Source organism: Crotalus tigris, unplaced genomic scaffold, assembly GCF_016545835.1.
Source record: "Crotalus tigris isolate CLP2741 ecotype Arizona unplaced genomic scaffold, ASM1654583v1 scf7180000017744.3724543626:3957646, whole genome shotgun sequence".
NCBI classification, from domain to species: domain Eukaryota; kingdom Metazoa; phylum Chordata; class Lepidosauria; order Squamata; family Viperidae; genus Crotalus; species Crotalus tigris.
The window spans coordinates 2,396,903-2,410,500 of NW_024096611.1; the positions used below are offsets into that span (position 1 = coordinate 2,396,903).

Sequence of the window (13,598 nt, forward strand, 5' to 3'; positions counted from 1 at the left end):
TAAATCAAGGACACGGTACTTAATGAGAACTAAGATTACTAAGTCTTCACTGAGGAAATTAATATTTTTTTCAGGATTCCCAGTTTGATTAAACAAGTTTTAAAATTAAGCACTTTAGTTCTCCATCATCATGCTGAGAAAAGGCGTTCAGGTAAGACAACGCCCCTTTTCTCATAATATGGATCATATTTCTGTTTGGTGGAACTATTAAACAAAGCTGGACATAGCAAAAATAAAATATATCAATTCATATTTGCTTGGCTCATGGAAAAGAGCACTTTTATTTTCTATGATTTGATATCAATTTCCTTTCTCATGACAAATCTATAGTCCATGAAGAATTCTGTACGCAACAGAATTTTGACAATGCTGACAATCTGGGAAAGGGAAATCACTGGATCCAAAAAAGCTATAAGCTGCAGCCACAAACTGTGATTTGGTTCTTAGGCACATCTCCTTAGGAATTCTTTTCTGCTCAGACCTAGGTTTTCATTAATTGTAAAAGTGAAGATGAAAAAGATTTGGGGGATGCAGTACAGGTAGTTCTTGACTTATGACAACAATTGGGATCAGAATTTCTGTTGCTAAGCGAAGTAGTTGTTGAGTAAGTCACGCCCAATTTTACAACCTTTTTTGCCATAGTTATTAAGCAAATCACTGCAGTTAAGTAAATCACATGGTTAAGTAAATCCAGTTTACCCCATTGACTATGCTTGTCAACTGGGAAGGTCTCAAATGGCAGTCATATGACCATGAAATGTCACAATCACAGTAAACACATGCTGGGTCCAGAGGCCCAAATTTTGATCACATGACCATGGGAATGTTGCTACAGTTATAAGAGTGAGAACCAGTCATTTTTCAGTGCCTTTATAAACTTGAGCAGTCACTATATGAATGACTGAAAGGCGAGGACTACTTAGCGTTGGGCTTGTCTACTAGAAAAAGATATTTTATTTTAAAAAGTATCGAAATGCATTGCTTGAAGATTGATATATTATTTAAATAAATCAAATGAATTCTAAGAATGACAAGGCTAAGCACAAAAACCTTACCATCAATAGAGATAATTCCTGGGGATAAATGTGGTCACAAAAAGCATGGCCCTTAGAGCTGTAAGGAGCCCTCAATTTTCACAAACTAGTAAATATAAGGCCAGCTACCTGAAAGGAACAATACCACTGGTGTCCCAACTCATAAAGGCCAGCAGCCTGCAGTAAGTAGCTGTGGAAAAGCCATATATTTTTCGTAGTGAATTTGTTTCTGAATCAGTAAAAAAAGAAGGCAGGAAGGAAAAGATGTTGATGGGGAAAAATAGAAGTGTATCTACAGTAAAAGGGTTTGGCTGCTCATGTCACCTCATGTACAATCAATCAGGAGAGAGCTGGGAGGGACTTTGGAAGTCTTCTAGTCCAACCCCCTGTTCAAGCAGGAGACATTATACCATTTCAGAAAAGGTGTCTGTCCACCTCTTCTTAAAAACATCCAGTGATGAAGCACCCACAACATCTGAAGGCAAGCTGTTTCACTGGTTAATTGTACTGACTATTCAGAAGTTTCTCCTTAATCCCAAGTTGCTTCTCTCCTTGATTAGTTTCTATCATTTCTTGTCTTGCCTTGGTGCTTTGGACCCTCCAAACTGAAAAAACTGTCTACTCCAGGGGTGTCTAACTGCCAGCCCATGGGCTGGACACATCACGCAGAAGCCGCACCCATCCCATTCCTGGCAATGGCAAAACAGTCCCGATATGTTGCACGACGTCACATGATATCATGAGTTTGACATGTCTGGTCTACTCTATAGCTTTGCATTTCTCTTTGTCCTTTCTCTTCTTTTCAGCTGAGGCTATGAGAATTGTGGAAACATCTGGGTACACAGCCCATCATGTAATCAGAGCTAGAAAAACAATAGATAAAGGTTTGAACTTGCTCTCTTTCAGTAGAAAAGCTTTTGGGCACCTTCATGCACTTTATCATAAAGTGATACAGAAGAGGAGAATGCATACATTCAGTTCTCATTGTGGCCTGTGTACATTAACACTAAGCAATGTAGATAATTGTTTCTAAATTGTATGAATTCTGGGTTTCCAACCTCTAACTTGCCATTTGGTTTTTAAAATATATTTTATTGATATTGAAAAATAAACAATCCTGCAAAATTGAATGTTATCCTCTTCAGTATAGATCCACAAAATGTGTGTATATCTTATCTGTTGCACTTTCAGAGTAGTACTCTGGTCTTAATTTGTGGTTTAGAACATTCATACTAGGTTTTAAAATGCAATTTAAAAGTCAGCTACTATCTTGAAAAGAAAGAAAGCTAATAGATCACAAGATATTTATTTTCCCTTTTGCCACCCGATAGTTTTACCTAATTAAGCTACCTGAATCAAGAACAATGTGAAAAAGCATAAAACTAAAGAAAGAAAAATAAAATCACTACTATGAGAATGGTGAAGCATTGTTATTTGCAGGTTGAAAAAGGGAAACTACAACAGTTGAAAGAGAGATAGTTGATATAGAAGACATTCCTTGAAATGCAATATTGTCTAGCTATATTATCCTATAGTTTTAAAATTACTGATGCAAAAATAGATTGTCTTCCACATGTTATATGTGTGCAGCCCAAATGATGATATACTGTGCCCTTCTATTGCCATTCACATAATGGATTTTTGTTCACAGTTCTGTTCACCAAAACTGCTTGAAATGAAAGGTAGAAAATATACAATTTAGTTGAAGGTTACAACTAAACTGCAGCTTTCTGCATTCCACTTAGAAGTGTGATACCAAATTAGAATGTGGAAATTTGCTATGGGAATTGCAGATATGCCCATACATTCCCAGGGAATTTTCCCTGGGAATCTTCTGACTCTTGCAATGATCATTTGCAATAATACCCATGGCTTTCTTATGTAAGTTGCTCTTCAGCAATGTAAATCAGTATGTCTGTACTTCAATGGTCCACTCAGAATTTGAAGAACTTGAAATAAGTATCTGGAAATATCTAATCACTCTGTTTCACAGACCAAATTTTTCTATCGTAGTAGGAATGATTCTGCAGCAACTTTCATCAAGTATCTCTCCCTTTTTGTTTGTAACATGTTGCAACCTAGAGAGTTAAATGCTGATGCAAGACAGGGCAAGTTATATTATGAAGAAAAATATCTGTCTAGTAGTCCTCAACTTACAACCATTCATTTAGTGATCAACATTACAACAGCACTGAAAAAAGTAACTTTTTGACAAGACAGTTGCAGTATCTCCATGGCCATGTGATCAAAATTCGGATGCTTGGCAACTTATTGTCATGCATGTTACTTACGACAGTTGTAGTGTCCTGGGGTCATGTAATCACCATTGCAATCTTCTGACAATCAAAGCCAATGGGAAGCCAGGTTCACTTAACAACCATGTTATTAACTTAACAACTGCAGTGATTCACTTAACAACTGTGGCGAGAAAGGTTGTAAATTGGGCAAAACTCATTTAACTACTGTCAACGGAACTTTTGGGTTCAATTGTGGCCATAAGTTGAGGACTCCCTGTACTATACTGTTCAGGATAGGCCTCCCACAAGCCTTTTTCTGTGAGCCATTTAGAAAACATAAACCTTGGGCTCATTTCTTAATTTTCTGAGATTTGTCATATATTTAATAAATATGGAGAACTTTTACAAATTGAAACTTTTTTCTTTTTTCTTTTAAAGGTATTTGTTCCCCATGTTGACATTACATGTCCTACTTCTTTCACTGCTCAGTCAAATCAGTTGACTGAAATCTTATGCACTGTTCATAACAAAATGAAGTATATTATTGTCTAACAATTTTAGCCTAGAGTGATTTCCTAACAGAGATATTATTTTTACAAGTGTTATCTTGGCAAATTGTACCAAAATTTCTACCACAAAAAGGTAGATTGAAAGAAAATGAAATTCCTTATTCAGACTGCATGCCTACTTAGTACAGAATATGATAAATTTCTTCCTTAACTTTACAGATTTGATTAAGAACTCACAGCAGTGGATTCTACTAATCTCTGAGTAAAATGTTGAAGTATACAAATGGCAATTTCTTCCTATTAAAACACATATTTTAAGGAAGTTTTATTTCTCAGAAATATACAGTTATTTTGAAAGTAACGTATTACTTAATTTTATACCAGAACAGAAAACAAAACTGTAAAGCAGTGGTTCTCAACCTGTGGGTCGGGACCCCATTTGGGGTCGAACGACCATTTCACGGGGGTCGCCAAACAACGCAGTCCGCCATTTTTTTCCCCTTTTCCTTAGCTGTGCTACTCCCTTTTATTCTATTGGCTTTGAAAGCCAATAGAATAGACTCTCTTGAATAGAGTCTAATTCTATTGGCTTTCAAAAGCCAATAGGAATTGTCCAGGCTGTCTCTGCCCTGCTGAGCCCGCCAAAAGTCCCATTCTGCAAATGGTGCTGCACCAGTTGTGCAGTCCTCGACTTACGATCGGTTGAATAGTCCTCGACTTACAACCGGTTGGGGGTCGCGGCATTAAAAAGGTTGAGAACCACTGCTGTAAAGAGATTTCTGAGACATTTTTTTCAATTTTTAAAAAAGTAGCACTGCAGAAGCATCTCTGTATAGAAAAAAAATCCTCTTCAATTATAAAGTTGAATAAATCATTGCGTTTATCTTATAAAAGTTTATTTTACTTTCTGCTTTTGATAGAAAGATAGGAGAGCTCTCTCTGTCTTTCTCTCGCTCTCTTTTTCAATATATAGGATGGAATCCAGAGAAAGTAATAGGTGAGTTCTTCATTAAAAATTTTAAATTGTTTGTTGCTGCATTTTAAAGGAGATATTAAGACACAGAAAAGTTCAGTAACCAAAATATTTCTTTCTACACAGCTTTAAAAATAAAGTGTGTTCCTGCGGTGAAATAGAAAACATAACCTTCAGCCAAGTCTTTCAGCCTTTAGATCAGGGATGTCAAACTGGCGGCCCGTGGGCCAGTTTCATCATACCAAAGCCGCGCCCACCCCATTGCCGGCAATACAAAAAGAGTCATGATACGTCGCGACACATCACGTGATGTGGCAAGTTTGACACCCGTGCTTTAGATCCTTGAGAGGAACAGTAAGGATAAATCTTGCTTAGAGAAACTGTGGGATACACATGTAACACATTTGCAAAGGTATTACTAAGAAATTTCTAACTGTTTTGATTTTTCCCTTCTAGCCTATAGTACAAAAGCCTGTACAATAATTTACTTCTTAATAAAAAATGCACTTGAAAATAGTCATGGATGTTATGGTTATATGGCACAGAGGAAGTATAATCAGAATTCTACACTGGATTTAGTTATTGGCTTGCCTAGTTATGAAGTCTTTCCTCAGGCTTAGTTAGAACAATGAGATCATCAACATAATGCACACTGAAACCTCTGCTTCCGCATCGTTCAAAGTGTTATTGTATTTACCAAGAAGAGTTATGACCATCCCTTTTTATATACTTAAATGTTCCATGTGATGGAAGAATTCAATCCTGACACACTTTCTTTTCATTTTATTCCAGCATATGGAGATTAGGCCATGAATGCCAATACATTTGTTACAAGGAACAGTAACAAATGTAACTATGAGTGTGTGTCTGTGTGTGGGAGGGGAACCGTTTTCTTTTGCAAATAGACTTGTGCCCATGCATAGTACACTAACACCTGCTAAGTGTTCTAAGCCTTATTTAAACTCGGAGCCTCTTGTAGAGTCAGCGGCAGTAAGCAGGTTGTAATTTTTCTGAGAAAGAAAACCTGCCAAAAAATGAAGTCCAATTGTAGAGTTATTCTTAATGTGCTCCATCACTGTGCCTCTAGAGACTCATGAACTTTATGCCAACCCAAAAAGATTTTTAAATACCTGTATTAGAGTCTTGCTGTCCTCAGAAAGGATAATGCAGTTGAGTTTTTTTTCTTGCTTCTAATTAGTAATTTAAGCATATGTTCAGCATTTAACTCTAAATGTTTGCCTTTTCCCCAAGCTCTAAGACAGCTGTCCAAGATGTGGATGCCTGAAAGCACTTAAATATCAACATCTGCTGAATTATGTTAATGGAATGTAATATAATTGGGCATGAGCTAGAATTGATCCGAAGTGTATGACTATGACCAAGGCAAATCTAAACCAATATTTTGTCTTACAAACAAGTCATAGGTAACACACATCTGATGTTAATCACTAATATGATCAGAGCACAAAATTCAGAATACCAAGGCTAAAATAATCTATGAAAATATTGAGAAACAGTATTTAAAACAGAATCAAAGGTAAATATTTTTTGTGGAAATTTCCTACTACTGTGGCATAGGAACTCATTTTTAAATTCTAATTAAAACAAAAGATTATTCTAGGTTTAGGAACATTTCTGTGTTAAGGAACAATGCATAAAAAGACAAATAGCTTAAACTCATTTTAGTTGTAGAAGTACAATTTCTTTGAGAATTCTAAAATGGATCCTATTATATCAATCCCCTCTCCTCACCTTAGATAATTTATATCATCAACTCTATAAATATTCCTGATCAAGTCTTTGTTAGCCAAACCACATTATCTTTCCACCTCCTCACAATCACTTTTCTCTCTTTTGAAAAGTTTTCACTAAATAGTAATAGCACTTAGTCTTATATACTACCACATAGTGCTTTACAACACTCTCTGGGTAGTTTACAATATCAGCATATTGCCCCCAACACTCTGGGTCCTCATTTTACCGATCTTGGAAGTTACTGCAGTGAATCTAAAGTGCCTGGGCCTTTAGATACAATTGGCTAGTGAAAGTTATTTTCTAGAACAATGGATGGCCAAACATCAAACTAAGCTAATGTTAAAGCCCTACTCAGCTTGGAAACTGTGATAGAATTTTAAATATCCTGCAGGACTGAGAGACGGAGACTGGTTACTTAAGAAAACATCATTGGGCGGTCAAGATTGATCTAATTATCTGATCTAGTATTTGGGTACAATTTGACAAAGCAAACTGGCATTCAAATCAGTTTGGATAGATTTCTCCTTCTGCATTAAGGGGACTAAATTGTTTGCTGCAAATCTCAGCCAGGATTATAAAAGTGGGACAAGGTGAATGATGTTGTCAAAACTGAGTTGAATTTGTCAAAACTGAGTTGAATTTCAGGCTCAGGCTGCTATTATCAACTGCTGTCAGAAAGTTCTAACTGCTTCCATTTTACTGCAAAGTTGCTTGTATTGTCATTTCGGTAATAATAAATTGATAATAAAACATGTCTGTAGATTTCCTATTTATGTATTTATTTGGTTGTTTAAAAGAAAAAAGAAATTAGGGCATTCTTAGCTTCAAGGCAATCTAAATCAAACCAGTGCTTTGATCAAAGGATCTAGTTGCTAGTTTCTGGAGCCAAATCAATCTGATGATCTTGGGGCATTCTGTCCTGATTCAGCTATTCCTTATGTTTAACTATATCAAGTTGCAGAAGCGAAGATGAAAGGGGCAAGATTTTTTCATGAAGTTTCAGAGTGATGATACCCCAACCTCTCTTTTTCCTTCCCCATTAATAGCCTAACTGGCCCTGACCACTTTTAGAACTTGCTTGAGGTCTTTGCCTGCTTCTTTCAAAATACTGCATGTTAATTTCCCAATTGGCTCTCTAATTTCACTCTACTTTCATTGGATTTTTCAGTCCAGAGAGCCTGAAATTATTCTTCTATTGGATTGACATTTCAATGGACAGGGTAATATAAAAATAGCACATTGTTGTTGTTGTTTTTTTAAATATTTTATATTCCAATTGCATACATAGTATTTCTCTCTCTGATACTATTATTATGTACCACAAAATTCACATTAAATTATGGTATTTCTGGTTGTGAAATGCAAAATTCAATATATTATTTTATTAACCACATCTATTCACAGCTATTGAAAAATCTGTATTGATGGTTTCACTTATTTTGGAAAAAATGTATTGCAATTAAAAAATGTCTTATCTAAGGTAAATTAAAAGTCTGTCCTAATGAACAGATGATGTTTGGAAAAAAGATGAGATTGCCGTATCTTGCTTCTAATAAGAATCACTTTAATGCTACTGAATTTGTTACATCTCTGTAACAAAAACATAGTCATCTGAATTATCAGAGAAAATGGACAATCGTTCATTTTAAAAGATATTTTGATGAAAGATGAAAGAAACCTGATGAAAGAAAAATGCCTTATCACCAGAAGTTTTTGTTCTAATCTCTCTTCAGCCCCAATTTTTATTTTTTCAGCACCCTCATGATTACAGAGTATCAAAATAAAAGACAGTATAAATAAACAAATATAACTGACTTTGTACATGAAAATAATCTAAAGCTCAACAAAGCTGTTTCTGATAAAACAAGAACATGAGTAAATGTGAGTTATGTTTAAATAAATAAACATCTCCCCACCAAATAGATTATTGATTTTAATTTTATATTTTCCTTTAGTATCTCTCAACCTGTCGATTGGAGCAATTTTCAGATCCTCCAGAGATCAATTTTTTTTGGGAAAAAAAATCAACTGTGTTATTTTAGTAATGGATTCACTGGTCATAAAATCCAAGTCTTAATATTTCTATCAACCCTTTGATTCACACTGTAACTCTCATTTCTAATATCGTAAACAAAACAATGGTAGGTTGCATTTGTAATGCTTGTGAAAAATATGTGATAAACAGAGGAAGTGCTATTTTATTCATGGTAAATCAGATCTCATTTTAAAGACAGTTGTGCTTTTATATGGCTGCATTGCTGTCCTAGGTGACATAGTGCAAAGGGGGTATAAGCTTTACTGTCCCTAAATATGCTATGGAGATAAATAGATAGTAGACAGACATAGAAAACATACAAAAAAAAAGAAACAAATATTTATTTTATTCTATATGTATTAACTTGCTTCTCTGATTATATAAAAAAGATTATATTCGGTGTTACCTATGCCTCCCTTTTAAGCAGTCAGAGGCAGAGACAGTCACTGCATCTCACTATATGATTAGCAGTTATTCAACTAGGTAAAATATTAGCTTGTGATTTAATTAGAATGTAAATTATAAACTGCACTGTATTATAAACTTACCTGCTGGCTGTTTTTACTGAACTGTTCTTCTTGTGTCCTCTTTCTGATCGGTTATCTCGTAATAGTTGAAGCTACACAAGACATTCAGAATTTATATAAAAAACAAAATTTAAATGTTTAGAAGTACAAATCTCTTAGCTTTATTATGCTTTTTGCTTTCTTTAATGAAACTAATAATCTTATAGCTGGCAATATACTGAAATCTTAAGGTCTGTTTTTATTTTATTTCCATGTACCTATGACCATGCTGACATAGTACTAAGATCCATTTCCACAGCAATTCCCACCTACTCTGCTGTTGTGACTGGATAGTCCAGCAAACTTTATGCTGGGGGTAATATTTCCTTGAAAATTATAAAGAAAACTTTTGTGGTCTGACTGAAATTAAAACCAACATATTTGAAGTTTACTAATCTTTTTCCTAACCCTTTTATTTCTCAAAAGTTCTCACTTCCTGAGAGCAAAAGAGCGAAAAGAGAACAAAAAAGACACTACTGTAGGAATGGCTCCACTATGTGCTCATTTTTCACCCCACATTTTTTCCTTAGAATTAATTATGGCTTTACCATTAGCTATCAATTCCTGTATTCCTTTTCTTAACATCTTCAACAAAATTGGCTAATTTAAAATGACTTGAATCTGGCATTCTCAGCTTTCCTAAGCTGTTTCTAACAGTAGGAATAGCTAAATTAAGCAGGATTTGTTAAATTACCATGTTGTAACTACCAGACTATTTAGAATTGCTCTTAATTTCATCTTTCAAATAAGGCAAAATGTTTGCAGTGCAAAATAATTCTCATAGATTAATTTGTGTTTCTAAAAAACTGCATCTAAATAATAAAGTTGTACATTATGAGTGAACAACATATAACTATGGGCACCATTATGTTTATTCACTATCAGAAAGACGAGTCTCAAAATATTACTTTAAGGAAGATGAAAATGGGAAAGGGAAATTATAGCAAATATTTAATTGTGATCTTTATTAGCTGTTTTCTTAAAAAAAAACACCAAAATTTCAGATTGTAAAAGCAACAATAAGAAAATGATGGAAGTTCCCAAAGAGTAATAAAAGAGATGCTCAAAAAGTTGTAACATGAATTCAGGAAAATGAAATAATGTGAGCAGTGGATTTGGAAAGAGACTTTGATCATTTTGTAAAACATCCCTCCGAATGGTGGAGAGACCTACTAATTATTCCTATCACATTTTTCACAGCTGCTGCATCTTGATCAATATTTTCATATAGTTATCTATTCACCATGACTCAAAGTTTCCAGGTCAATAATTGTCAGTTCAGACTGTATGGGTCTGTATATATGAAAGCTTAGATTGTTAGCTTCAAGATGTATCACTTTATATTTACTTATACTGTATTGAAATTTAAATTTTGTTGACCCTCACTTATTACAGAGATATATTTTTGGAGCTCTTTTCAGTCCATATCAATGGAAGAAGTGAGATATGGTTATGGTTAATGACAGCAGCAATGTGTAGAAGGATTCATAGGTGACAGGGAGCTGCTGCTGCAGATAGTAATTAGTCTTAAAATATATTTGCAAAATTATTGCCTACTCGTTTCAGTTTTTTGATTGTTTTGAGAAGCAGTCTATAATAATTTTAAATCTATGACTCAGGAAACAAAATCCTTTTAATATACTTATGAACGTTATTTTGTAAATTCTACTCTGTTGCAGTTGTGGAACACTGTGATCAGAAAAGATTCCCTTATCTTCCCTGAAACATCCCTGCCACTCCTTTTCCTATCTATTCCATGATAAGCGTTTCATTCATTATCCGTTTTAGAGACTTGAAGCGTCTTCATAGTGACTTGGTAATATATGCGTTGCTATGCATACTGAAGCAGCCTGAAATTAAATGGAATTTTTTACAGGCTTCTTTTTAGTATGACCATACAAGTTTTGTGAACACAGGGAGAATTCTCAGTGTGGAAAAGTTGAGGTGGAGCTGATAGATCTGGAGATAATACACATGGCCCTGTTTCCCTACATTGCTCTTTGAATTATTTCTCAAGGGAGCACATATCCACTTGCATACTTGATTGAAACATTCTTTGAGCAAAAAGAACTGCTGATAAATTGCCAGCTCTACCCTGTCATACCCAGGAGGCTTTCATAATGAGTTATTTGCTGCTAAATATCTTCAGTCAATCATTTTCAATATAAAATCAGGAGATTTTGTTCCTTCTTTTACACATTGGTGTCCCTATTTCTCCAGACAAGTGACAGTTAAATTCCTTCAAATATATAAAATAAAATGTTCTTGATCAAAGTGGTTCTTACCTGGCTATGTTCTTTTCTAGCCGCAGGGCTAAACCAATGGCTATGGGAAGGGAAAAAAAATGGGGTTAGTAACAGCTAACTGAAGCATGAGCTGTCATATGACCAGCCTGTGCGTGCTCTTGGGTATTTTATTGTCCACCAGAAAAGTAGCCTTTGGCTATGATTTATTTAAATAGGATATTTTACAGAACACTCAAGGTCTATAATAGTTTTCACAGCAATGTATCTCATTCCTCAGGTTACTACTGTTTAAGCAAGTGAATATACATTAAATGGCAGCATGCCATTCTGCAATTCTTTACATAATACATCTGATAAACTTTTTGCTATGTTTGGGCCACAGAAATGTCAAATTTAATCAGTAAGTGGAAAAACTTTGCAGAAATGTTGATGGCTAATAGAAATATTTATATATATTATTAGCATTTTGGATTTAATACTTTTGCACACATATACATATCATTTAGAGAAAGTTTAATCAGAATTAAAGCTATAGATTTCAATGATAGTCAATATAATTCACGTACAAAGAACTGCACCTTCAGTGTTTCTACAATTCATTCCATTATGGTATCGTCTATTTTTTGTGTTATAGAATACTTTGAGAACTATACCAGTTTAAAATGGAAAACATGTATTTTTCCCTTCCCAATTCAATCAGCTTGGTTACTTAAGATAATCAGAGTTTTAGCAAGAGGAGAGAAATCTAAGAAGCATTAAGCACATTTTGGTATCACTAGTTGCTTTTTAAAATTGCTACAATTTTGAGTGACTTAAATGATACCAAGACACAGTATTATCATCACTCTCAAATTAACATACATATATAGTTTTATTTAATTGTTATACTTGGTAAAATTTTGCATTTAATTTCCAATATTTCTTGCAGGGGATTCTAATATGTGGAACACTTATTCCACAATCAATTTGCTAGTTTTAAATATGTCACAAAATGGTTTGTGAAATGTTTAAAAGCAGCTTGTGCACTTCTCCAAATCACTCTCCTTTTATCCCATTTCTTACTTCAAAAGCAAAAGCAAAGAAATAAGAAAGTACATCTGGACAGACCTAAGCCAGATAAGATACTGTGCTTCCTTTATCTTCATTCTGATTCTAGGATGGAAAAAAAACAAAAATACATGCACTCAAGGAATTGAGTTGTTTTAAAATTAACACATACGTTTCTCCACAAAAATACTGGAAAGAGCAGGCCAGAGTTCTGAGATTTGACTGGACAATTAGGATGAAATTTAATATATAATTCAAATTGGGAGATATACAAAGGAAGCTAAAAGAAATAATGAAAAAATAATATAGACACTTACTCATGGTGATGGAATTCCTGGGATAAAAGCACGGCTTTTTTGTTACTACATGAGCCTGTTGTAGTAATCTAAAAGAATCACAAGTATTATAAGTTGTGTATTGGAATTTAAAAGTATTTAAATCATGAAAACTATTTAATAATACCACTTTACAATGTAATACCACTTTACAATGCCTTGGTAAGGCCACACTTGGAATACTGCATCCAGTTTTAATAATAATAATAATAGTAGTAGTAGTAGTAGTAGTAGTAGTAGTAGTAATAGTAGTAGTAAAGTTGGAAGGGATCTTGGAGGTCATTTAGTCCAACTCCCTGCTCAGGCAGAAACCCTATACCGTTTCAGACAAATGGCTGTCCAGTCTCTTCTTAAAAACCTCCAGTGTTGGAGCATTCACTGCTTCTGGAGGCAGGTTGTTCCACTGGTTAATTGTTCTAACTGTCAGGAAGTTTCTCCTTAGTTCTAAGTTGCTTCTCTCTTGCTTAGTTTCCACCCGTTGCTTCTTGTCCTGCCTTCAGGCTCTTTGGAAAATAGCTTGACACCCTCTTCTTTGTGGCAGCCCCTGAGATATTGAAACACTGCTATCATGTCCCCCCTCATCCTTCTCTTCATTAAACTAGACATACCCAATTCCAGCAACCGTTCCTCATATGCTTTAGCCTCCAGTCCCCTAATCAACTTTGTTGCTCTTCTCTGTACTCTTTCTAGAGCAGCGGTTCTCAACCTGTGGGTCGCGACCCCATTTGGGGTCGAACGACCATTTCACGGGGTCACCAAGCAACACACTCCGCCATTTTCCCCCCTTTTCCTTAGCTGTGCTACTCCCTCTTATTCTATTGGCTTTTGAAAGCCAATAGGAATTGTCCAGTTGTCTCTGCC

At 34.9% G+C, this 13,598-nt stretch overlaps 1 protein-coding gene across 2 annotated transcripts in view; it reads right to left on the minus strand.

The window, feature by feature from the left end:
* Window positions 1-9,139: 9,139 nt before the first annotated feature.
* Window positions 9,140-13,598, minus strand: part of GPATCH2 (G-patch domain containing 2) — a 58,609-nt gene continuing 54,150 nt past the window's right edge. For both annotated transcript variants that reach the window (XM_039340395.1, XM_039340394.1), the window contains exons 7-9: window positions 12,720-12,787; window positions 11,395-11,434; window positions 9,140-9,162 (exon numbers count right to left, since the gene is read on the minus strand). The gene's annotated coding sequence lies outside the window, so the exon portion shown is untranslated. The remainder of the gene's footprint in view (window positions 9,163-11,394; window positions 11,435-12,719; window positions 12,788-13,598) is intronic.